The sequence below is a fragment of the Pyrus communis genome, chromosome 11 (assembly GCF_041283825.1).
Source record: "Pyrus communis isolate YQ-2024b chromosome 11, ASM4128382v1, whole genome shotgun sequence".
In the NCBI taxonomy this organism is placed as follows: domain Eukaryota; kingdom Viridiplantae; phylum Streptophyta; class Magnoliopsida; order Rosales; family Rosaceae; genus Pyrus; species Pyrus communis.
The window spans coordinates 18,986,458-19,011,000 of NC_142575.1; positions in this window are offsets into that span (position 1 = coordinate 18,986,458).

Genomic DNA, 24,543 nt, shown 5'->3' on the forward strand with positions numbered 1-24,543 from the left:
ATATGAAGAAACAAATAGGGCAGATTTCTGAGTTCCTTGGACAGATTAGAGAGCAAGGAAAGCTTCCTAGCTCAACCACAGTCAATCCAAAGGGAGGATTTGAATCCGCCAAGGCCATCACCCTAAGGGGTGGAAAAGAAGTTGGGACCGAGCCAAACAATCCCAAATCTGCCCAGAAAGTAGATGAAGAGACGACACAACCTGAGGCAGATCATCCTAACTCGGCCAAATCAGGTAATTTAAGTTCAAATTCATGTACTTCACGTCCTAATCTGCCCAATGTACTTTTTCCTCGCAGGTTCATGCAAGAAAAAAAGGAAGAAAGCGAGAAGGACATTCTTGAAACGTTCCGGAAAGTGCAAGTGAACATACCGCTTCTCGATGCAATCAAACAGGTTCCAAAGTATGCTAAATTCCTCAAGGACCTATGCAATACAAAGAGAAGAAGGGCAAACAAAGAGGTAGTGAAGGTAAGCGAGAATGTGTCCGCTGTTTTGCAACGTAAACTGCCTACCAAGTGCAAAGACCCCGGTAGTTTCACGATTCCTTGTGTAATTGGACATAATCGTTTTGAACATGCCATGCTTGATTTAGGTGCATCCATAAATGTCATGCCTTATTCTATTTATGCATCTATGAATTTGGGTGAATTAAAACAAGATGGTGTAATTATACAATTGGCTGATCGTTCTAACGCGTATCCAAAAGGAGTTTTGGAGGATGTGCTTGTGCAGGTGAACCATTTAATTTTTCCGGCTGATTTCTACGTCCTAGACATGGAGGATTCAGCCCATTCTACATCTTTGCCGATTCTCCTTGGTAGGCCATTCATGAAGACGGCCCGAACGAAGATTGATGTATACAAAGGCACCTTGACAATGGAATTCGATGGGGAAGTGATTGATTTTAATATTTCTGAAACTATGAGATATCCCGTTGATGACCATTCTTGTTTTTCCATTGATGTTATCGATTCTTTGGCGCAGGTATACCTTGAAGAATTGAACGAGGACGCCCTGGAAACAACCATCACTAAGGCCATAGAGCGCAAAAATGAAGGATTTGGGCCAATGCAAGGCCACGGCAAGGAGGAGGAATTCTTTGCAATGGGTTCTAGTGAAGAAATAATTGAGGTTGTGGCAGCCCTTGAGTCATTGCCACAACAATATGGTAAGGTTCCACTCTCACTTTCAAATTCAGTTTCCACTAAGATGCTACCTTCTGTTGTTCAGGCACCATCGCTTGAACTTAAGCCGTTGCCGGACCATTTGAAGTATGTGTTTTTGGGAAAAAGCGAAACATTGCCCGTCATCATTTCATCAAGTCTCACGGCAATGGAGGAGGAGAAGCTTGTGAGGGTGCTGCGAGAGCACAAAACGGCCATAGGGTGGACTTTTGCCGACATTAAAGGAATAAGCCCTACCACATGCATGCATGATAGGAGCATATTCATGCGACTTAAATGGCTTGTTCTCGTACATTTACGTTATGTTTCTTTAGTTATTTTAGTTCTTTATGCTTCTTTTGTGTGTTTTCAGGTTCTAAGGGCTTAGGGAGCAAGAAAGTGCATTTTGAGGCCATTTGGAGCATTTTTGGGCATGGATTGGATAGCTTATCCATGGAGCCAAAGTTTGGACGAATTTGAAGGCCTTATTTTCACTTTGGACATAAAACAAAGGGCCTAGCCCATTCTCTCTTATTCTATCCCTTATAGCCATGCAAAGAACCATCCATTCCATAAAAAACAATCCATCAATTCACATGCAAAACCACCATTAACATACATGCACCCAAACAAAGCCAACCTAGCTAACCCTACATGCATTATTTATTAGCATCTTTACAAGACATTATCATTGCATAACATTCCACTTCCACCTCTTTCCAACCTAATTCACATGCATATCAACCCTACATACATTAATTAGTCATTCTTTTCATATTACACTCAAATGCATTCACATGCATTTCAAGAAGCAAAACAACATTGTGCCGTGAGCTTCCCTTGCATTTTCAGCTTTCCTCCTTGCATTCACATGCATAACCAACCTAGTGTCACTCCCATTCATTCCCTTTAATTATTTAGCCATTATCATACATTTATTCTCCCATAAACAACCCAACAATGCCGTGAGTTCCCACTCCCATTTCCAACTTTCCATAACTTTTCCTAGTTGTTTTATTACATACATTCCCCCTTCATTATTCCAAACACATGCACCCATAATCATTCATCCCCTCCTAGCTGCAATATTCCCTCTTTTGTTCCCCCATTTCACCTATAAATAAGCATCCAACACTCCTCAAAATTCATTCACTCTTCCATACACATTTTCAGTTACAAACACTTCCATTTTCTGTGCAGTTTTTCTCCTTCATTGCAGCCATTATACAACCACTTCCCATCCCTCCAAAACACTTCACATAATCCCCAAAGCTCACCTTAGACCTTGTGCTACAACAACGAGGAAGAAAAGAGTGCTTAAACGTTCATACAATTCAAGTTTGAGTTGTTGGAATGTTTAGGTGTTTCTTTGATTTCAAAGTTTAAATTTAATTCTCTTTGTTTTGTACGTATGAGAAGGGAAGAGAAGAGTGCCTAAACGTTCATACAATTCACGTTTGAGTTGTTGGAATGTTTAGGTGTTTCTTTGATTTCAAAGTTATGAGGAACTAAACCCCCTTTAGCTAGGGGGTGATTCGAAACTATGTTTATATTTGCATTTTGAATTGATTACGTTTGGTTGGAATTTCATAAGTTGTGGATTCAATTCGTTTAACTGTTTGATTGATAACTTATTTATGTATGTTCATTGAGATTGCAAGCTTAATTTTCATGCATAAATATGACGCTAGAATATAAGTGAATTTCACCTAATCGTTATGAACTTATATTCACAAGTAGTAGAGGTTGCTTATAAACAATCGCGTTAAACGAATTCTTGGCATAAGTTTCATGCGTATTCCATAGTAACGAATGCCTCGTCGATGTTTATGATTTCCGTTGAACTTAATGATCTTGGTTAAATGTCTCTATCATGCGTATTCCATAGTTAGGGACTTTGATTAAGAATAATTTGGTTGTAATGCGTATTCCATTCAATCCAACGAATTTAGGGAAATCTGAAAGTTAATCTAAGCGGATCTAATTAACTTGGAGCATTGAGTTTCACAACTTATCGAAAGACCAACTGAGAATCAATTTTGTTTGCAAGTGTAACATGTGTGGAGAAGAACCCCTTGGCTATTCCATCATCCATATTTTTATCACATTCATATTTACATTTTGCCTTTAATTATATTCTGTCTTTTTAATTTAATATCGTCCAACCACAATTCCCCCCCTATTTTGTTAAGTCTTAATCATTCGTATTTGTTTTATTTTTGTATCTTTAAGCTTTTGGAGTCATAAACAATTGCAAATTCGTCTAAATCAAGTTCTAGCTTCTATTTGAGTCAATTTGATTGTTTTAGACAATTTGAGTTTTTCAAAGCCATTCTGAGTCATAGTAGTCTTGTTAAGAGTATTTTAATTTAGTTTTTATGTTTTTAAGTCAATTTAGAAGGTTTTAGCAAGCCCTCCTAATCCCCGGCAACGGCGCCAAAATTTGATGCGAGAATTACTTGACACTCAAATTTCGGCCTCGGGTTTGGATAATGCATTGCCTCTTTGTATCCAATACCCCACGGCTGCAGAGGGGAAGACTGAGGAATTTGAACTCAAGTCCAGTTTGTTACACCATATTCCGAAGTTCCATGGCTTGTCTATGGAAGACCCCAACAAACACTTGAAGGAGTTCGAGGTGGTTTGTTCGAGCATGACCCCCGTCAATGTGGATGGGAGTATATTGAAGATGAAGGCCTTTCCATTTTCACTTATGGACAAGGCCAAAGATTGGCTCTACGAACTAGCCCCGGGAACTGTGACTTCGTGGGAGAGTATGAAGCGTGCTTTCTTGGAGAAATTCTTCCCTACTTCGAGAGTGATTCTCCTACGGAAGAAAATTAGTGGTATTCAACAGAATCATGGTGAGACATTCCCGGCTTATTATGAGCGCTTCAAGGGCCTTGTAGCTTCATGTCCTCAACATCAAATGAAGGAGGAACTTCTCCTTCAATATTTCTATGAGGGCCTCCTTCCTATCGAACGTCAAATGCTTGATGCATCAGCGGGAGGAGCATTGGTGGACAAAACACCAAGGGATGCCAAGATTCTCATAGCCAACCGAGCGCTCAACGCTCAACAATATGAAGGAGTGGGCCAAAGGGAAGCCCCACGGCAACAAAGTATAAATGAGGTGAGTGCTATTTCTGAAATTCAATCACAACTTGCTAATCTTAATTCTCTTGTTTCTCAGGTTGTGATTGGTCCAAAAGCACAAGAACACCAAGTTTGTGGCGTGTGCTCAATTCAAGGGCATCCATCCGACAAGTGCCCTCAACTAATCGAGAATGGTGGTTGGGAATCTGCCAATGCAATTGGTTTCCAAGGACAAAATCAAAACAACCCATACTCGAACACTTACAATGCCGGATGGAGGGACCATCCAAACTTCAAATGGAGGGAGCCACAACAAGCTGCCCAACAAGGAGGCTTTAGGCCAAACCCCCCTGGTTTTTATTCCAAGCCGTATGCACCCCAACAATCCCAACAACCTTCGGCATCATCTCATTCAGGTACGTCTTTGGAAAGTAATCAAGCTATGCAATTACTAACCTCTATTTCGCAGGGGTTGCAAAATCAAAACAACCGGATAGAAAATAACGAGAAGGAGATGATGGATATGAAGAAACAAATAGGGCAGATTTCTGAGTTCCTTGGACAGATTAGAGAGCAAGGAAAGCTTCCTAGCTCAACCACAGTCAATCCAAAGGGAGGATTCGAATCCGCCAAGGCCATCACCCTAAGGGGTGGAAAAGAAGTTGGGACCGAGCCAAACAATCCCACATCTGCCCAGAAAGTAGATGAAGAGAAGACACAACCTGAGGCAGATCACCCTAACTCGGCCAAATCAGGTAATTTAAGTTCAAATTCATGTACTTCACGTCCTAATATGCCCAATGTACCTTTTCCTCGTAGGTTCATGCAAGAAAAAAAGGAAGAAAGCGAGAAGGACATTCTTGAAACGTTCCGGAAGGTGCAAGTGAACATACCACTTCTCGATGTAATCAAACAGGTTCCAAAGTATGCTAAATTCCTCAAGGACCTATGCAATACAAAGAGAAGAAGGGCAAACAAAGAGGTAGTGAAGGTAAGCGAGAAAGTGTCCGCTGTTTTGCAACGTAAACTGCCTACCAAGTGCAAAGACCCCGGTAGTTTCACGATTCCTTGTGTGATTGGACATAATCGTTTTGAACATGCCATGCTTGATTTAGGTGCATCCATAAATGTCATGCCTTATTCGATTTATGCATCTATGAATTTGGGTGAATTAAAACAAGATGGTGTAATTATACAATTGGCCGATCGTTCTAACGCGTATCCAAAAGGAGTTTTGGAAGATGTGCTTGTGCAGGTGAACCATTTAATTTTTCCGGCTGATTTCTACGTCCTAGACATGGAGGATTCAGCCCATTCTACATCTTTGCCGATTCTCCTTGGTAGGCCATTCATGAAGACGGCCCGAACGAAGATTGATGTATACAAAGGCACCTTGACAATGGAATTCGATGGGGAAGTGATTGATTTTAATATTTCTGAAACTATGAGATATCCCGTTGATGAACATTCTTGTTTTTCCATTGATGTTATCGATTCTTTGGCGCAGGTATACCTTGAAGAATTGAACGAGGACGCCCTGGAAACAACCATCACTAAGGCCATAGAGCGCAAAAATGAAGGATTTGGGCCAATGCAAGGCCACGGCAAGGAGGAGGAATTTTTTGCAATGGGTTCTAGTGAAGAAATAATTGAGGTTGTGGCAGCCCTTGAGTCATTGCCACAACAAGATGGTAAGGTTCCACTCTCACTTTCAAATTCAGTTTCCACTAAGATGCTACCTTCTGTTGTTCAGGCACCATCGCTTGAACTTAAGCCGTTGCCGGACCATTTGAAGTTTGTGTTTTTGGGAGAAGGCGAAACATTGCCCGTCATCATTTCATCAAGTCTCACGGCAATGGAGGAGGAGAAGCTTGTGAGGGTGCTGCGAGAGCACAAAACGGCCATAGGGTGGACTTTGGCCGACATTAAAGGAATAAGCCCTACCACATGCATGCACCGTATACTTCTTGAGGAGGGGACTAAGCCATCCCGAGAGGCTCAACGCCGTCTCAACCCTCCGATGATGGAAGTGGTGAAGAAGGAAATAATCAAGCTTTTGGATTGCGGAGTGATCTACCCTATCTCCGATAGCCGTTGGGTCTCTCCAGTTCAAGTCGTTCCCAAGAAGTCCGGAGTAACTGTTATCAAGAATGATGAGAATGAGCTCGTGCCTACACGCATTCAGACTGGATGGCGAGTATGTATCGATTACCGGAAGCTAAATGCCATGACTAGGAAAGATCACTTTCCTTTGCCATTCATCGACCAGATGCTCGAAAGGTTAGCCGGTCATGCCTTTTACTGTTTTCTTGATGGATACTCTGGATATAACCAAATTGTGATAGCCCCGGATGATCAAGAGAAGACCACATTCACATGTCCCTTTGGAACATTTGCTTATCGTCGCATGCCATTTGGCTTATGCAACGCACCGGCCACTTTCCAAAGGTGTATGGTAAGTATATTTTCCGATTTTGTTGAAAAGATCATTGAGGTTTTCATGGATGATTTCAGTGTATTTGGGAGTTCATTTGATAATTGCTTGGATAATCTGACCTTAATTTTGAAACGATGTGTTGAAACTAACCTTGTCTTGAATTGGGAGAAATGTCACTTTATGGTGAAACAAGGTATAGTTTTAGGACATATTGTTTCAGAAAAAGGAATTGCAGTAGATAAATCGAAAATAGACCTTGTACGTCACTTACCCTCTCCTACTTCGGTTAGAGAGGTACGTTCGTTTCTTGGCCATGCAGGGTTCTATAGGCGTTTTATCAAAGACTTCTCCAAGATGTCCAACCCTCTTTGCCGATTGCTTCAAAAAGATGTGCCATTCAAGTTTGATGAAGAGTGTAATTCGGCATTTAACCAACTCAAGGAGAAGCTAGTCTCGGCCCCCATTATTGTACCTCCAGATTGGAGCCTTCCGTTCGAGCTCATGTGCGATGCATCCGACTATGCATTAGGAGCTGTTCTAGGACAAAGAAGAGACAAGCGGCCGCATGTCATATACTATGCCTCTCGGACTCTCAATGATGCCCAATTGAACTACTCCACGACGGAAAAAGAACTTCTAGCTGTGGTTTTTGCTTTAGATAAATTCCGTTCATATTTAATTGGTACTAAAGTAATCGTTTATTCTGATCATGCAGCTTTGAGGTACTTGCTCACAAAAAAAGAAGCAAAGCCGAGGCTTATCCGTTGGATTCTTCTTCTTCAAGAATTTGATATTGAAATCCGGGATAAGAAAGGAAGCGAGAATGTAGTGGCTGACCATTTAAGCCGAATGATCCACGAGGAGCATGAACATGCCGTGCCTATCCCTGAAACTTTTCCCGATGAGCAGCTGCTATCCATTGAGGTAAGTGAACCATGGTATGCAGATTTAGTGAATTACTTGGTGGCTAAACAAATTCCAAATGAACTAAACAAGCACCAACGTGATAAGCTTAAAAATGATGCACGTTTCTATGTTTGGGATGACCCTTATTTGTGGAAGTATTGCTCAGATCAAATTGTACGTAGATGTGTGCATGATTCTGAATTTCACTCTATTCTAAACTTTTGTCACACATATGCATGTGGTGGTCATTTTGGCACACAACGCACTGCCCTCAAGGTACTAGAGTGTGGTTTTTATTGGCCGACTATATTTGGGGATGCTAGAACCTTTTGTATGTCTTGTGATCGTTGCCAACGAATGGGTAACATAGGTACCAAGGACCAAATGATGCAAACCCCTGTCTTTAATGTTGAAATTTTTGATGTTTGGGGCATTGATTTCATGGGGCCTTTTCCTCCATCTTATGGTTTCACTTATATCTTGCTAGCCGTTGATTATGTTTCAAAATGGGTGGAAGCAAAAGCCACCCGTACTAACAATTCTAAGGTGGTTGCAGATTTCGTGAAAACTAACATTTTTGCTAGGTTTGGAATGCCGAGAGTAATCATAAGTGATGGAGGGTCTCACTTTTGCAATCGGACCATTGAGGCGTTGCTAAGAAAGTACCATGTCAACCATAAGGTCTCCACACCTTACCATCCTCAAACAAATGGCCAAGCCGAGGTGTCTAACCGAGAAATCAAACAAATTTTGGAGAAGACCGTTGGACCAACAAGGAGGGATTGGAGCTTACGTTTAGATGATGCACTGTGGGCATATCGTACGGCATACAAAACACCCATTGGGATGTCACCTTTTCGGCTCGTCTATGGTAAGCCATGTCATTTGCCCGTAGAGTTAGAGCACAAGGCACATTGGGCCGTGAAGATTTTCAACATGGACATAGATGCAGCGGGAGTTCATAGGAAGCTCCAATTGAATGAACTTGAGGATATTCGGAATGAAGCCTATGAGAATGCCCGGATGTACAAAACCAAGACCAAAGCATTCCATGATAAAATGATTCGAACCAAGACCTTCACAGTTGGGCAGAAAGTGTTACTTTTCAACTCTCGCCTACGGTTGTTTCCTGGTAAGTTGCGTTCTAAATGGATTGGCCCGTTTGTTGTTACTAATGTTTTCCCTCATGGTGCAGTGCAAATCAAAAGTTCAAGGACGCAGCAAGAATTCAAAGTGAATGGGCATCGATTGAAGCCCTATTACGAGATGTTTGAGGAGCATGTCGTGGAGGAGGTACCCCTCCATGCCGTGGAACCTAGTCAAGCTTAAACGGAGGTACCGTCCGGCTGCAAGACGTAAAAGAAAGCGCTACTTGGGAGGCAACCCATGCATCCGAATAGAGAAGAACTTGGAAAACCCCTTTAAGAGACTTATTTTTATTCCTTTCTTTTTCTTTACTGCCTTACTTTGCTTTCTTTCTCGTATTTGTTTATTTGCTTGCTCTGTTGTGACTTTCTGCTTAAAACATTGAGGACAAGGTTTGATTTAAGTGTGGGGGGGTAAACAATTTGTATTTGCATGAATTTCGTGGGATTTATTCACCTATCACTTAGAATGTTGTTTCTTGCTGTTTTAAGCGTTTTTAGAGTGTTTTATAGTGTCTTGGTATAAAACTTCGAAAATTTGATAAAAAAATAAAAAAATAAAAAAATAAAAAATAAAAAAATAAAAAAGATCTTTTGAAAAACCCAAAAATATGTGTTTTTAGAGTCATTTGAGTCATTTTGGTGTTTGTTTGTGTCTTAGCGCTACTTAGGTTGTTTAGTTGTTATTGTTTGTTTGTTTATTAATTATGTGAGTCTATGATTGTAACATTGAGAAAATGTTTGATTTATTGATAGGCACTGCTAAACAAAGAAAGATGGTGCTTCACAAAGGGTGTTTGCTTGAGGCCCCACTACGTGGCTTTACTCTTGAAGCGGAAGGCGTAGGAGCAGAAGGCATCGGAGCGGAAGGCGTAGGAACAGAAGGCGTTGGAACAGAAGGCATAGGAGCAGAAGGCATCGAAGATAGAGCATTCCAGGCCTCAATACTTGGCCAAGCGCTGGATGAGCCAGGAAAAAGTTGCCTCTGGAGGAAAGACGAGAACCTTTGACGGTCACTGTGAATCCGACCTTCAGACTCTTGCAGCTCATCAAGCTTCCTCTTCATGCCCGTCGAATAGTTGTTTGCAAGCACGTGCAAACTTCTATTCTCATACTTCAGCTGCTGGATCTCCTGCTTGAGACTTTCCACCTCTGCCATCAATGATTCCACCTGACGGGAGCGGGCAAGCAGGCGTTGGCCCATGTTGGACACAGAACTCGCACACTGAACACTAAGTGCGAGGGACTCTTGAACGGCCAGCTCATCGGACCGTCCTGACAGCAGCCTACTATCTTTCGGAGTGAGGAGGTTCCTAGCTACTATTGTAGCTGTTGTGGCGTCCTGCATCACGGAGTCTTCACCTGTGAGAGGACCGTTAGAAGAAAAGAAAGAAGGGCGCCATACGTTACCTTGACGCGGCGCGCCCGTATCACTGCTAAGGCTCAATTCCAAGCTAAGGTTCGATGAGTTTGCCATTTTTCAAAAGTGTTCAGAAAGAAGGGGTGGTTGGAGTTAATTCTCAAAGGGCCGGAGTCGATTTTTCAAGAATGGGATTTCTTCAGAGTGTATTTGTTGGGGTGATCGATAGCTCCATAAAAAGCCATGGCGACGCGTCCACCGATTCAGAGATCCGGATTTTCCTCCGCAAATTTCGACGACACTTTCGCGGTTTTTCAGAAAACGCGTTCAGCTTTGTCAAAAGATATCTGACAAAGCTGATAACACGTGGAGGCCATCATCTCAATTACACGTCTTTAGCCGACAAGCGCAAAGTTCGGCGACACTTTCTCAGCTTTTCAGAAGACGCGTGCAGCTTTGTCAAAAGGAGCCGCATCTGCACTACCACGTGTCGTTCAGCACTCGAAGGGGCGCCTGCTCAGAAATCGAAGAGGCGTGTTCAGAGATCGAAGAGGCGCCATTATTTCAAAAAGCCGGATTTGCGGGATCAAAACGTTTGTCGACGAAGGTAAAAAGTACCACCACTTGATATTATCTCTATATATGTCGACCTTCGTCTTTTATGGCAGGGTAAACCTGAAGAAAAATGCCCAACTCTCTCTCACCTCTGAGGGCGCACTCCCAGCAAAGCCTTTTGAATTACTCAAAATTTTCTTCTTCCCCAAAGATGATACCAGATACCTGGAGTACATATGACCCAGGAGGAAATACATGCGCTGATTCCTTCACCGCTTCTTCAAAAGCAAAGGTATCTCATATCATCAAGGTCAAAAGCAAAAGTATCTCATATCATGCTCTCTCCCTGTCTTTTTCTTTGTCCTTGTTCTTACTCGCATGGCAAAGTGAAAGAAGCAATCAGCCGGCACTTGGAGTCAGTCTTCCGATCTGGAGCCAACTGCCTGGAACCTATTCCTGATTGCTTACCTAGCGTTGCTCTCGAGTAGTCATCTTCAACGGTTGATACACTTCCAGAGAAGGGACCACTCCTGCACAGATTGAACAAAGAAACAGACAAAAGGGATAAGCTCAGACCTTCGGGGAAGACCAAAAGAATCCTCCAGCCCAGTAGCACAAAGGAAAATCAATGATGGGCGGAAACCAGTTCGAGAGTAAGCCTGTGGATCATCAAGATCAAGCCTCATTGCAATCAACAAAGAGAAGATGGAATTTACACTCCATAACCAGATTTGCGTCCCTAAACTCTTCTCTTTGTTAATTACATTTTGCCATGTTTAGTATGTTTAAGTGCTTTTTGTGTATTTACTTATGCTTTGTGTGAATCTATGCTTAAAACATTGAGGACAATGTTTGATTTAAGTGTGGGGGGGTAACTAAGTATATTTGATGCAAATTCGTTGGATTTTATCACCTATCACTTCACATGTTGTTTCTCACTGTTTTAAAACTATTTTAGTGTGTGTTGTTTTATAACTCCGAAAAGCACATAAAAATTTGAAAAATTGTTTTGAAAAGCCTAAAAAGAGTGTTTTGAGTCGTTTTTGTGAGTTTGTGTCTTAGGATACCTTCCAACACAATGTTAAGGATTTGGTTTATAATTGCATGACGGTTAGAAAGAGTTATAAACATAGAGAAAAGTTTGATTTACTCTTGGTTTATGCTTAGTTATGGTTATAATATATGACTTCACATGCAATCATAAAAGAAAAATTCGTTTTTGTAACATGCTTGAAGGAAGGAACTCAAACAAACGCTACAACCCTGTGAGACTCGAGCCATTACCTTCTTTGGAGAGTTATTTTCTGTGATTCTTTGTTTTCTAAAGTTGTTGCATGATCTCATTATTCCTTGCTTGGTTACTACTTAGAATGCAATTGTATCATGATAGAACTAAATGCTAGAACTTATATCCGTTTCATTCAAAGCATGACATTGAATTGCATAACATATATCAAGATGAAGTTGTGTAGTTGCCACCATAACCAAATAGCCTTACTTCCCATATTTCGTATTTATTGTAAGTTTTAACCCCGTTGAGCCTCGTTTAGCCTTTATTCTTTGTTAACCCACATCACCCCTTACCTAGCCTAGAGTAGGACTTTCCTATACCCTTGTTCTTAAAGGATAGTGAGCATGACTTAATTGAATTCCTTTTTATTAATATGTTGCAGAAAATAAGTGTGGGGGAAGGGATTTTTGTGTGTATGTATGTGCCTAAGTCTTAAAGGAGGCACGGGAAAAAAAATAAAAAAAAAAAATAAAAAATAAAAAAAAGAAAAGAAAAAGAGTGAAAATAAGTGAGAATGGACTCACAAGTGTGATTGTTGATGAAAGGGCCCAAAAAGTTTGAATATGGCCCTAAGTGTTGTGACTTCCCCTTGGGTGTTCAAAGTTAACTTCTGCGTTCTAAAGGGAATTCTAAGTGCCTAATTCAATACTTTGCTCACTATTGCTTTAAGAACGTTTGTGTACTCTACCTTTCTTTGTTAAACCATTACCCTTAGCCCCGTTACCTCCCTCAACTTCTATCTTGAGTGTTATGTGTTTCAATTTGCGGAGTTTGAAATTGATATGAGCTTATGGAATCACTGGTTCTCATTCTAAGTAGTAGCATTCCATTCATGAGATCATACCTAAACATGCTTATTAACTCCAGAAATTGCTCTCTTTATGATACATATATGTGAGTGTTCGTTTTCATGTTTACATCAATCTTCTCACATATGACTAGATTAGGGTGTGTAGTTAGAAATTCTGAGTGAAAATCGAGTGCATATCTTGTAAGGAATTGAGCAAATTCTCTAAGGCATGTTACTACATTCAAAACATGGTTTTAAATGCTTAATTGTGAACTAGTATATGGTGACTATGATTAAGAATGTACTTAAGTGTGAAGATGACTAAAAATCTGTGAGAATGATGATTTTTAACATGTCATGTGCATTGGAAATCCCTAAGACGGTTGTTGGAAGGTTTAGGTTGTGTTTTACGTGTTTAGTGTCGTTTTGTTTATTTGTTTTTATTCTGTTTTGCTCGAGGACTAGCAAAAGCTAAGTGTGGGGGTATTTGATAGGAGCATATTCATGCGACTTAAATGGCTTGTTCTCGTACATTTACGTTATGTTTCTTTAGTTATTTTAGTTCTTTATGCTTCTTTTGTGTGTTTTCAGGTTCTAAGGGCTTAGGGAGCAAGAAAGTGCATTTTGAGGCCATTTGGAGCATTTTTGGGCATGGATTGGATAGCTTATCCATGGAGCCAAAGTTTGGACGAATTTGAAGGCCTTATTTTCACTTTGGACATAAAACAAAGGGCCTAGCCCATTCTCTCTTATTCTATCCCTTATAGCCATGCAAAGAACCATCCATTCCATAAAAAACAATCCATCAATTCACATGCAAAACCACCATTAACATACATGCACCCAAACAAAGCCAACCTAGCTAACCCTACATGCATTATTTATTAGCATCTTTACAAGACATTATCATTGCATAACATTCCACTTCCACCTCTTTCCAACCTAATTCACATGCATATCAACCCTACATACATTAATTAGTCATTCTTTTCATATTACACTCAAATGCATTCACATGCATTTCAAGAAGCAAAACAACATTGTGCCGTGAGCTTCCCTTGCATTTTCAGCTTTCCTCCTTGCATTCACATGCATAACCAACCTAGTGTCACTCCCATTCATTCCCTTTAATTATTTAGCCATTATCATACATTTATTCTCCCATAAACAACCCAACAATGCCGTGAGTTCCCACTCCCATTTCCAACTTTCCATAACTTTTCCTAGTTGTTTTATTACATACATTCCCCCTTCATTATTCCAAACACATGCACCCATAATCATTCATCCCCTCCTAGCTGCAATATTCCCTCTTTTGTTCCCCCATTTCACCTATAAATAAGCATCCAACACTCCTCAAAATTCATTCACTCTTCCATACACATTTTCAGTTACAAACACTTCCATTTTCTGTGCAGTTTTTCTCCTTCATTGCAGCCATTATACAACCACTTCCCATCCCTCCAAAACACTTCACATAATCCCCAAAGCTCACCTTAGACCTTGTGCTACAACAACGAGGAAGAAAAGAGTGCTTAAACGTTCATACAATTCAAGTTTGAGTTGTTGGAATGTTTAGGTGTTTCTTTGATTTCAAAGTTTAAATTTAATTCTCTTTGTTTTGTACGTATGAGAAGGGAAGAGAAGAGTGCCTAAACGTTCATACAATTCACGTTTGAGTTGTTGGAATGTTTAGGTGTTTCTTTGATTTCAAAGTTATGAGGAACTAAACCCCCTTTAGCTAGGGGGTGATTCGAAACTATGTTTATATTTGCATTTTGAATTGATTACGTTTGGTTGGAATTTCATAAGTTGTGGATTCAATTCGTTTAACTGTTTGATTGATAACTTATTTATGTATGTTCATTGAGATTGCAAGCTTAATTTTCATGCATAAATATGACGCTAGAATATAAGTGAATTTCACCTAATCGTTATGAACTTATATTCACAAGTAGTAGAGGTTGCTTATAAACAATCGCGTTAAACGAATTCTTGGCATAAGTTTCATGCGTATTCCATAGTAACGAATGCCTCGTCGATGTTTATGATTTCCGTTGAACTTAATGATCTTGGTTAAATGTCTCTATCATGCGTATTCCATAGTTAGGGACTTTGATTAAAAATAATTTGGTTGTAATGCGTATTCCATTCAATCCAACGAATTTAGGGAAATCTGAAAGTTAATCTAAGCGGATCTAATTAACTTGGAGCATTGAGTTTCACAACTTATCGAAAGACCAACTGAGAATCAATTTTGTTTGCAAGTGTAACATGTGTGGAGAAGAACCCCTTGGCTATTCCATCATCCATATTTTTATCACATTCATATTTACATTTTGCCTTTAATTATATTCTGTCTTTTTAATTTAATATCGTCCAACCACAATTCCCCCCCTATTTTGTTAAGTCTTAATCATTCGTATTTGTTTTATTTTTGTATCTTTAAGCTTTTGGAGTCATAAACAATTGCAAATTCGTCTAAATCAAGTTCTAGCTTCTATTTGAGTCAATTTGATTGTTTTAGACAATTTGAGTTTTTCAAAGCCATTCTGAGTCATAGTAGTCTTGTTAAGAGTATTTTAATTTAGTTTTTATGTTTTTAAGTCAATTTAGAAGGTTTTAGCAAGCCCTCCTAATCCCCGGTCTAGAACGATCCCTCACTTATCCATTCTACTACAATTGTCAAACGAGGGTTTAATTTGAGTGTCAAGTAATTCTCGCATCAATGCACCGTATACTTCTTGAGGAGGGGGCTAAACCAACTCGAGAGGCTCAACGCCGTCTCAACCCTCCGATGATGGAAGTGGTGAAGAAGGAAATAATCAAACTTTTGGATTGCGGAGTGATCTACCCTATCTCCGATAGCCGTTGGGTCTCTCCAGTTCAAGTCGTTCCCAAGAAGTCCGGAGTAACTGTTATCAAGAATGATGAGAATGAGCTCGTGCCTACACGCATTCAGACTGGATGGCGAGTATGTATCGATTACCGGAAGCTAAATGCCATGACTAGGAAAGATCACTTTCCTTTGCCATTCATCGACCAAATGCTCGAAAGGTTAGCCGGTCATGCTTTTTACTGTTTTCTTGATGGATACTCTGGATATAACCAAATTGTGATAGCCCCGGATGATCAAGAGAAGACCACATTCACATGTCCCTTTGGAACATTTGCTTATCGTCGCATGCCATTTGGCTTATGCAACGCACCGGCCACTTTCCAAAGGTGTATGGTAAGTATATTTTCCGATTTTGTTGAAAAGATCATTGAGGTTTTCATGGATGATTTCAGTGTATTTGGGAGTTCATTTGATAATTGCTTGGATAATCTGACCTTAATTTTGAAACGATGTGTTGAAACTAACCTTGTCTTGAATTGGGAGAAATGTCACTTTATGGTGAAACAAGGTATAGTTTTAGGACATATTGTTTCAGAAAAAGGAATTGAAGTAGATAAATCAAAAATAGACCTTGTACGTCACTTACCCTCTCCTACTTCGGTTAGAGAGGTACGTTCGTTTCTTGGCCATGCAGGGTTCTATAGGCGTTTTATCAAGGACTTCTCCAAGATGTCCAACCCTCTTTGTCGATTGCTTCAAAAAGATGTGCCATTCAAGTTTGATGAAGAGTATAATTCGGCATTTAACCAACTCAAGGAGAAGCTAGTCTCAGCCCCCATTATTGTACCTCCAGATTGGAGCCTTCCGTTCGAGCTCATGTGCGATGCATCCGACTATGCATTAGGAGCTGTTCTAGGACAAAGAAGAGACAAGCGGCCGCATGTCATATACTATGCCTCTCGGACTCTCAATGATGCCCAATTGAACTACTCCACGACGGAAAAAGAACTTCTAGCTGTGGTTTTTGCTTTAGATAAATTCCGTTCATATTTAATTGGTACTAAAGTAATCGTTTATTCTGATCATGCAGCTTTGAGGTACTTGCTCACGAAAAAGGAAGCAAAGCCGAGGCTTATCCGTTGGATTCTTCTTCTTCAAGAATTTGATATTGAAATCCGGGATAAGAAAGGAAGCGAGAATGTAGTGGCTGACCATTTAAGCCGAATGATCCACGAGGAGCATGAACATGCCGTACCTATCCCTGAAACTTTTCCCGATGAGCAGCTGCTTTCCATTGAGGTAAGTGAACCATGGTATGCAGATTTAGTGAATTACTTGGTGGCTAAACAAATTCCAAATGAACTAAACAAGCACCAACGTGATAAGCTTAAAAATGATGCACGTTTCTATGTTTGGGATGACCCTTATTTGTGGAAGTATTGCTCAGATCAAATTATACGTAGATGTGTGCATGATTCTGAATTTCACTCAATTCTAAGCTTTTGTCACACATATGCATGTGGTGGTCATTTTGGCACACAACGCACTGCCCTCAAGGTTTTAGAGTGTGGTTTTTATTGGCCGACTATATTTAGGGATGCTAGAACCTTTTGTATGTCTTGTGATCGTTGCCAACGAATGGGTAACATAGGTACCAAGGACCAAATGCCGCAAACCCCTGTCTTTAATGTTGAAATTTTTGATGTTTGGGGCATTGATTTCATGGGCCCTTTCCCTCCATCTTATGGTTTCACTTATATCTTGCTTGCCGTTGATTATGTTTCTAAATGGGTGGAAGCAAAAGCCACCCGTACTAACGATTCTAAGGTGGTTGCAGATTTCGTGAAAACTAACATTTTTGCTAGGTTTGGAATGCCGAGAGTAATCATAAGTGATGGAGGGTCTCACTTTTGCAATCGGACCATTGAGGCGTTGCTAAGAAAGTACCATGTCAACCATAAGGTCTCCACACCTTACCATCCTCAAACAAATGGCCAAGCCGAGGTGTCTAACCGAGAAATCAAACAAATTTTGGAGAAGACCGTTGGACCAACAAGGAGGGATTGGAGCTTACGTTTAGATGATGCACTGTGGGCATATCGTACGGCATACAAAACACCCATTGGGATGTCACCTTTTCGGCTCGTCTATGGTAAGCCATGTCATTTGCCCGTAGAGTTAGAGCACAAGGCACATTGGGCCGTGAAGACTTTCAACATGGACATAGATGCAGCGGGAGTTCATAGGAAGCTCCAATTGAATGAACTTGAGGAGATTCGGAATGAAGCCTATGAGAATGCCCGAATGTACAAAGCCAAGACCAAAGCATTCCATGATAAAATGATTCGAACCAAGACCTTCACAGTTGGGCAGAAAGTGTTACTTTTCAACTCTCGCCTACGTTTGTTTCCTGGTAAGTTGCGTTCTAAATGGATTGGCCCGTTTGTTGTTACTAATGTTTTCCCTCATGGTGCAGTGCAAATCAAAAGTTCAAGGACGCAGCAAGAATTCAAAGTGAATGGGCATCGATTGAAGCCCTATTACGAGATGTTTGAGGAGCATGTCGTGGAGGAGGTACCCCTCCATGCCGTGGAACCTAGTCAAGCTTAAACGGAGGTACCGTCCGGCTGCAAGACGTAAAAGAAAGCGCTTCGTGGGAGGCAACCCATGCATCCGAATAGAGAAGAACTTGGAAACCCCTTTAAGAGACTTATTTTTATTCCTTTCTTTTTCTTTACTGCCTTTACTTTGCTTTCTTTCTCGTATTTGTTTATTTGCTTGCTCTGTTGTGACTTTCTGCTTAAAACATTGAGGACAAAGTTTGATTTAAGTGTGGGGGGGTAAACAATTTGTATTTGCATGAATTTCGTGGGATTTATTCACCTTTCACTTAGAATGTGGTTTCTTGCTGTTTTAAGCGTTTTTAGAGTGTTTTAGTGTGTTTTATAGTGTCTTGGTATAAAACTCCGAAAATTTGATAAAAATTTAAAAAAAAAAAAAAAAAAAAAAAAAAAAAATTCTTTTCTTTGTTGCTATTTCGTTTCTGCCTTGTTAGGTTGTTTAGTTGTTATTGTTTGTTTGTTTATTAATTGTGTGAGTCTATGATTGTAACATTGAGAAAATGTTTGATTTATTGATAGGCAGTGCTAAACAAAGAAAGATGATGCTTCATAAAGGTTGTTTGCTTGAGGCCCCACTACGTGGCTTTACTCTTGAAGCGGAAGGCGTAGGAACGGAAGGCGTAGGAACAGAAGGCATCGGAGCGGGAGGCATCGAAGATAGAGCATTCCAGGCCTCAATACTTGGCCAAGCGCTGGATGAGCCAGGAAAAAGGTGCCTCTGGAGGAAAGACGAGAACCTTTGACGGTCACTGTGAATCCGACCTTCAGACTCTTGCAGCTCATCAAGCTTCCTCTTCATGCCCGTCGAATAGTTGTTTGCAAGCACGTGCAAACTTCTATTCTCATACTTCAGCTGCTGGATCTCCTGCTTGAGACTTTCCACCTCTGCCATCAATGATTCCACCTGACGGGAGCGGGCAAGCAGGCGTTGGCCCATGTTGGACACAGAACTCGCACACTGAACACTAAGTGCGAGGGACTCTTGAACGGCCAACTCATCGGACCGTCCTGACAGCAGCCTACTATCTTTTGGAGTGAGGAGGTTCCTAGCTACTATTGTAGCTGTTGTGGCGTCCTGCATCACAGAGTCTTCACCTGAAAGAGGACCGTTAGAAGAAAAGAAAGAAGGGCGCCATACGTTACCTTGACGCGGCGCGCCCGTATCACTGCTAAGGCTCAATTCCAAGCTAAGGTTCGATGAGTTTGCCATTTTTTCAAAAGTGTTCAAAGAAAAGGGATGGAGTTAAATTTCAAAGGGCCGGAGTCGATTTTCAAGAATGGGAAATCTGCAGAGTGTGTTTGTTGTGGTGATCGATAGCTCAATAAAAAAGCCAAGGCGACGCGTCCACCAATTCAAAAAAAAAAAAAAAAAAAAGCCGGAATCTCCGGCGTAATTTAGGCGACGCTTTCTCGGCTTTTCAGAAGGCGCGTTCAACTTTGTCAAAAGATTTCTTCTTTTCAGACAACACGTGGAGGCCATCATCACAACTACACATCTTTAGCCGACAAGCGCAAAGTTCGGCGACGCTTTCTCTGCTTTTCGGAAGACGCGTGCAGCTTTGTCAAAAGGAGCCGCATCTGCACTACCACGTGTCGTTCAGAAAGCGAAGGGGTGTCGTTCAGAAAGCGAAGGGGCGTCGTTCAGAAATCGAAGGGGCGCCTGCTCAGAAATCGAAGAGGCGTGTTCAGAGATCGAAGAGGCGCCACTATTTCAAAAAGCCAGATTTGCGGGATCAAAACGTTTGTCGACAAAGGTAACAAGTACCACCACTTGATATTATCTCTATATATGTCGACCTTCGTCTTTTATGGCAGGGCAAACCTGAACAAAAATGCCCAACTCTCCCTCACCTCTGAGGGCGTACTCCCAGCAAAGCCTTTCGAAAGACTCAATTCTTTCTTCTTCCCCAAAGATGATACCAGATGCCTGGAGTACATATGACCCAGGAGGAAACAGCACAACAAATACATGTGCTGATTCATTCACCGCTTCTTCAAAAGCAAAGGTATCTCATATCATCAAGGTCAAAAGCAAAAGTATCTCATATCATGCTTTTTCCCTGTCTTTTTCTTTGTCCTTGTTCTTACTCGCATGGCAAAGTAAAACAAGCAATCAGCCGGCACTTGGAGTCAGTCTTCCGTTCTGGAGCCAACTGTCTGGAATCTATTCCTGATTGCTTACCTAGCGTTGCTCTCGAGTAGTCATCTTCAACGGTTGATACACTTCCGGAGAAGGGACCACTTCTGCAAAGGGGAGCGAGTAAGGCAAGTGCAAATGATACATTGAAGCATGTGGAGACAAACATAGGCTGAGTTATCCTCCAACCCTTTTCAATACGAATTGGAAAGATTGAACAAAGAAACAGATAAAAGGGATAAGCTCAGACCTTCGGGGGAGACCAAAAGAACCATCCTGCTGCCCAGTTCAAGAAGTAGCACAAAGGAAAATCAACGATGGGCAGAAACCAGTTCAAGAGTAAGCCTGTGGAATCATCAAGATCAAGCCTCAATGCAATCAACAAAGAGAAGATGGAATTTACACTCTATAACCAGATTTGCATCTCTAAACTCTTCTCTTTGTTAATTACATTATGCCATGTTTAGTATGTTTAAGTGCTTTTTGTGTATTTACTTATGCTTTGTGTGAATCTATGCTTAAAACATTGAGGACAATGTTTGATTTAAGTGTGGGGGGGTAACTAAGTATATTTGATGCAAATTCGTTGGATTTTATCACCTATCACTTCACATGTTGTTTCTCACTGTTTTAAAACTGTTTTAGTGTGTTTTGTCTTAAAAATTCGAAAATCCCATAAAAATTTGAAAAATTGTTTTGAAAAACCCAAAAATAGTTGTTTTAAAGTTGTTTTTGTGTGTGTGTTTGTGTCTTAGGATACCTTCCAACACAATGATAAGGATTTGGTTTGTAATTGCATGACTGTTAAAAAGAGTTATTAACATAGAGAAAAGTTTGATTTACTCTTGGTATATGCTTGGTTATGGTTATAATGTATAACTTCACATGCAATCATAAAAGAAAATTTAGATTTTGTAACATGCCTGAAGGAAGGAACTCAAACAAATGCTACAACCCTGAGAGACTTGAGCCTATAACGTTCTTTGGAGAGTATAATCTGTGATTTCTTGTTTTCTAAAATCGTTGCATGATCTCATTATTCTTTGCTTGGTTACTACTTAGAAGGCGTTTCATCATATAGTTCCAAATGCTAGAACTCATGCCCATTTCATTCAAAGCATGTTATTGATTTGCATAACATATATCAAGATGAAGTTGTGTAGTTGGCACCATAGCCAAATAGCCTCGCTTCCCATATTTCGTATATGTTGTAAGTTTTACCCCCGTTGAGCCATGTTAACCCATGTTCTTTGTTTACCCACTTTATCTTCACCTAACCTAGAATATGACCGTCCTTACCCTTGTTCTTAAAAGATAGTGAGCATGACTTAATTGAATTCCTTTTGAGTTACATTATGAAAGAAAATAAGTGTGGGGGAGAGAATGTTTAAGTGTTTTTGTTTTGAGATTCAAAAGAAAAAAAAAAAAAAAAAAAAAAAAAAAAAAAAGAGAAAAGAATAAGTGATTGAAGAAAGGTTCCAAAACACCAATTCTGGGCGTAAATTGTCTAAATTCTCCCTTTTTGTTCAAAAGTTGAGTTTTCATTCAAAAGTGAATTCTAAGTTGATTAAAATGCTTTGCTCACTATTTCTTTAAGAACCTTTGTTTTCCATATCCCTTCTTTATCCACATACCCCAAGCCCCGTTACAACCCTTGACTTCTATCTTGAGTGTTGTGTATTTCAATTTGTGGAGTTTGAACTTGGTATGAGCTTATGGTGTCACTGGTTCTCGCGTCTAAGTAGTAGCATTCCATTCATGAGATCATATCTAAAATTGATTATTAACTCCAGAATTTGCGTTCTTTGTGATACATATATGTGAGTGTCGTTTTCATGTTTACATCAATCTTCTCACATATGACTAGATTAGGGTGTGTAGTTAGAAAATCTGAGTAAAAATTGAGTGCATATCTTGAAAGGAATTGAGCAAATTCTCTAAGGCATGTTACTACATTCAAAACATGGTTTTAAATGCTTAATTGTGAACTAGTATATGGTGACTATGATTAAGAATGTACTTAAATGTGAAGATGACTAAAATCTGTGAGAATGATGATTTTTAACTTGTCATGTGCATTGGAAATCCCTAAGACGGTTGTTGGAAGGTTTAGGTTGTGTTTTACGTGTTTAGTGTCGTTTTGTTTATTTGTTTTTATTCTGTTTTGCTCGAGGACTAGCAAAAGCTAAGTGTGGGGGTATTTGATAGGAGCATATTCATGCGACTTAAATGGCTTGTTCTCGTGCATTTACGTTATGTTTCTCTCGTTATTTTAGTCCTTTATGCTTCTTTTGTGTGTTTTCAGGTTCTAAGGGCCTAGGGAGCAAGAAAGTGCATTTTGAGGCCATTTGGAGCATTTTTGGGCATGGATTGGATAGCTTATCCATGGAGCCAAGAGGATGGACGAATTTGAAGGCCTTGTATGCACTTGAAGACACAAAACAATGGCTCTAGCCCAATCAAACACATTATGCCATACAAACCAACCTATTTTAGGCCCATTCTATGTACTTAAACCCTAGCCCTTTAAACTAATTCATTTATCACTTATCAAACCATTCACTTATCACTCACCACATATCATTCACTTATCACTTAACATATCATTCATTTATTTCACTTCCATACTCCTCTTAATTCCACATGCATTCTCACACATGCACATCATTCACTCACATTTCCACCATTCATTCTTTATTCCTTTCCAAACATCTCACATGCATTTCCACCTTCCTACTTCATCATTTCACCACATTCTCCCTCTTTAACTCACATGCATTCATCATAATTCACAACACAAAACAACTTCATTGCCATGGGTTCCCATTTCCTTTCCAAACATCTCACATGCATTTCTTCATTATTTCCTAACCCTACATGCATTATTTATTGCATCTTCACATGCATTCACACACACTTTACACATTCAAACCGTGAGCTCCCATTCCTATATGCCATTTTCAGATTTCCACCCACTAACCTAGTCATCAACACATGCACTTCCACCTTTCATCCACAATGATTCATGATTCATTCACTTTGCATCCTTTAAATCACATACTTTTCCATCATTAATTAGCCACTTGCATCTTAAACAAACAACCATATGTTCCCTCCACTACTCCTATAAATACCCTTGCATTCATTCACTCCCCATTGAATTCATATCTCATATTTCCATTCACAACACTTCACACAACACAAATACACATCCATTGCCGCAATTCCCCTTCCATTTTCTGTGCAGTTTTTCTCCTTCATTGCAGCCACTATCCAACCACTTCCCATCCCTCCAAAACACTTCACATAATCCCCAAAGCTCACCTTAGACCTTGTGCTACAACAACGAGGAAGAAAAGAGTGCTTAAACGTTCATACAATTCAAGTTTGAGTTGTTGGAATGTTTAGGTGTTTCTTTGATTTCAAAGTTTAAATTTAATTCTCTTTGTTTTGTACGTATGAGAAGGGAAGAGAAGAGTGCCTAAACGTTCATACAATTCACGTTTGAGTTGTTGGAATGTTTAGGTGTTTCTTTAATTTCAAAGTTATGAGGAACTAAACCCCCTTTAGCTAGGGGGTGATTCGAAACTATGTTTATATTTGCAATTTGAATTGATTACGTTTGGTTGGAATTTCATAAGTTGTGGATTCAATTCGTTTAACTGTTTGATTGATAACTTATTTATGTATGTTCATTGAGATTGCAAGCTTAATTTTCATGCATAAATATGACGCTAGAATATAAGTGAATTTCACCTAATCGCTATGAACTTATATTCACAAGTAGTGGAGGTTGCTTATAAACAATCGCGTTAAATGAATTCTTGGCATAAGTTTCATGCGTATTCCATAGTAACGAATGCCTCGTCGATGTTTATGATTTCCGTTGAACTTAATGATCTTTGTTGAATGTCTCTATCATGCGTATTCCATAGTTAGGGACTTTGATTAAGAATAATTTGGTTGTAATGCGTATTCCATTCAATCCAACGAATTTAGGGAAATCTGAAAGTTAATCTAAGTGGATCTAATTAACTTGGAGCATTGAGTTTCACAACTTATCGAAAGACCAACTGAGAATCAATTTTGTTTTGCAAGTGTAACATGTGTGGAGAAGAACCCCTTGGCTATTCCATCATCCATATTTTTATCACATTCATATTTACATTTTGCCTTTAATTATATTCTGTCCATTTAATTT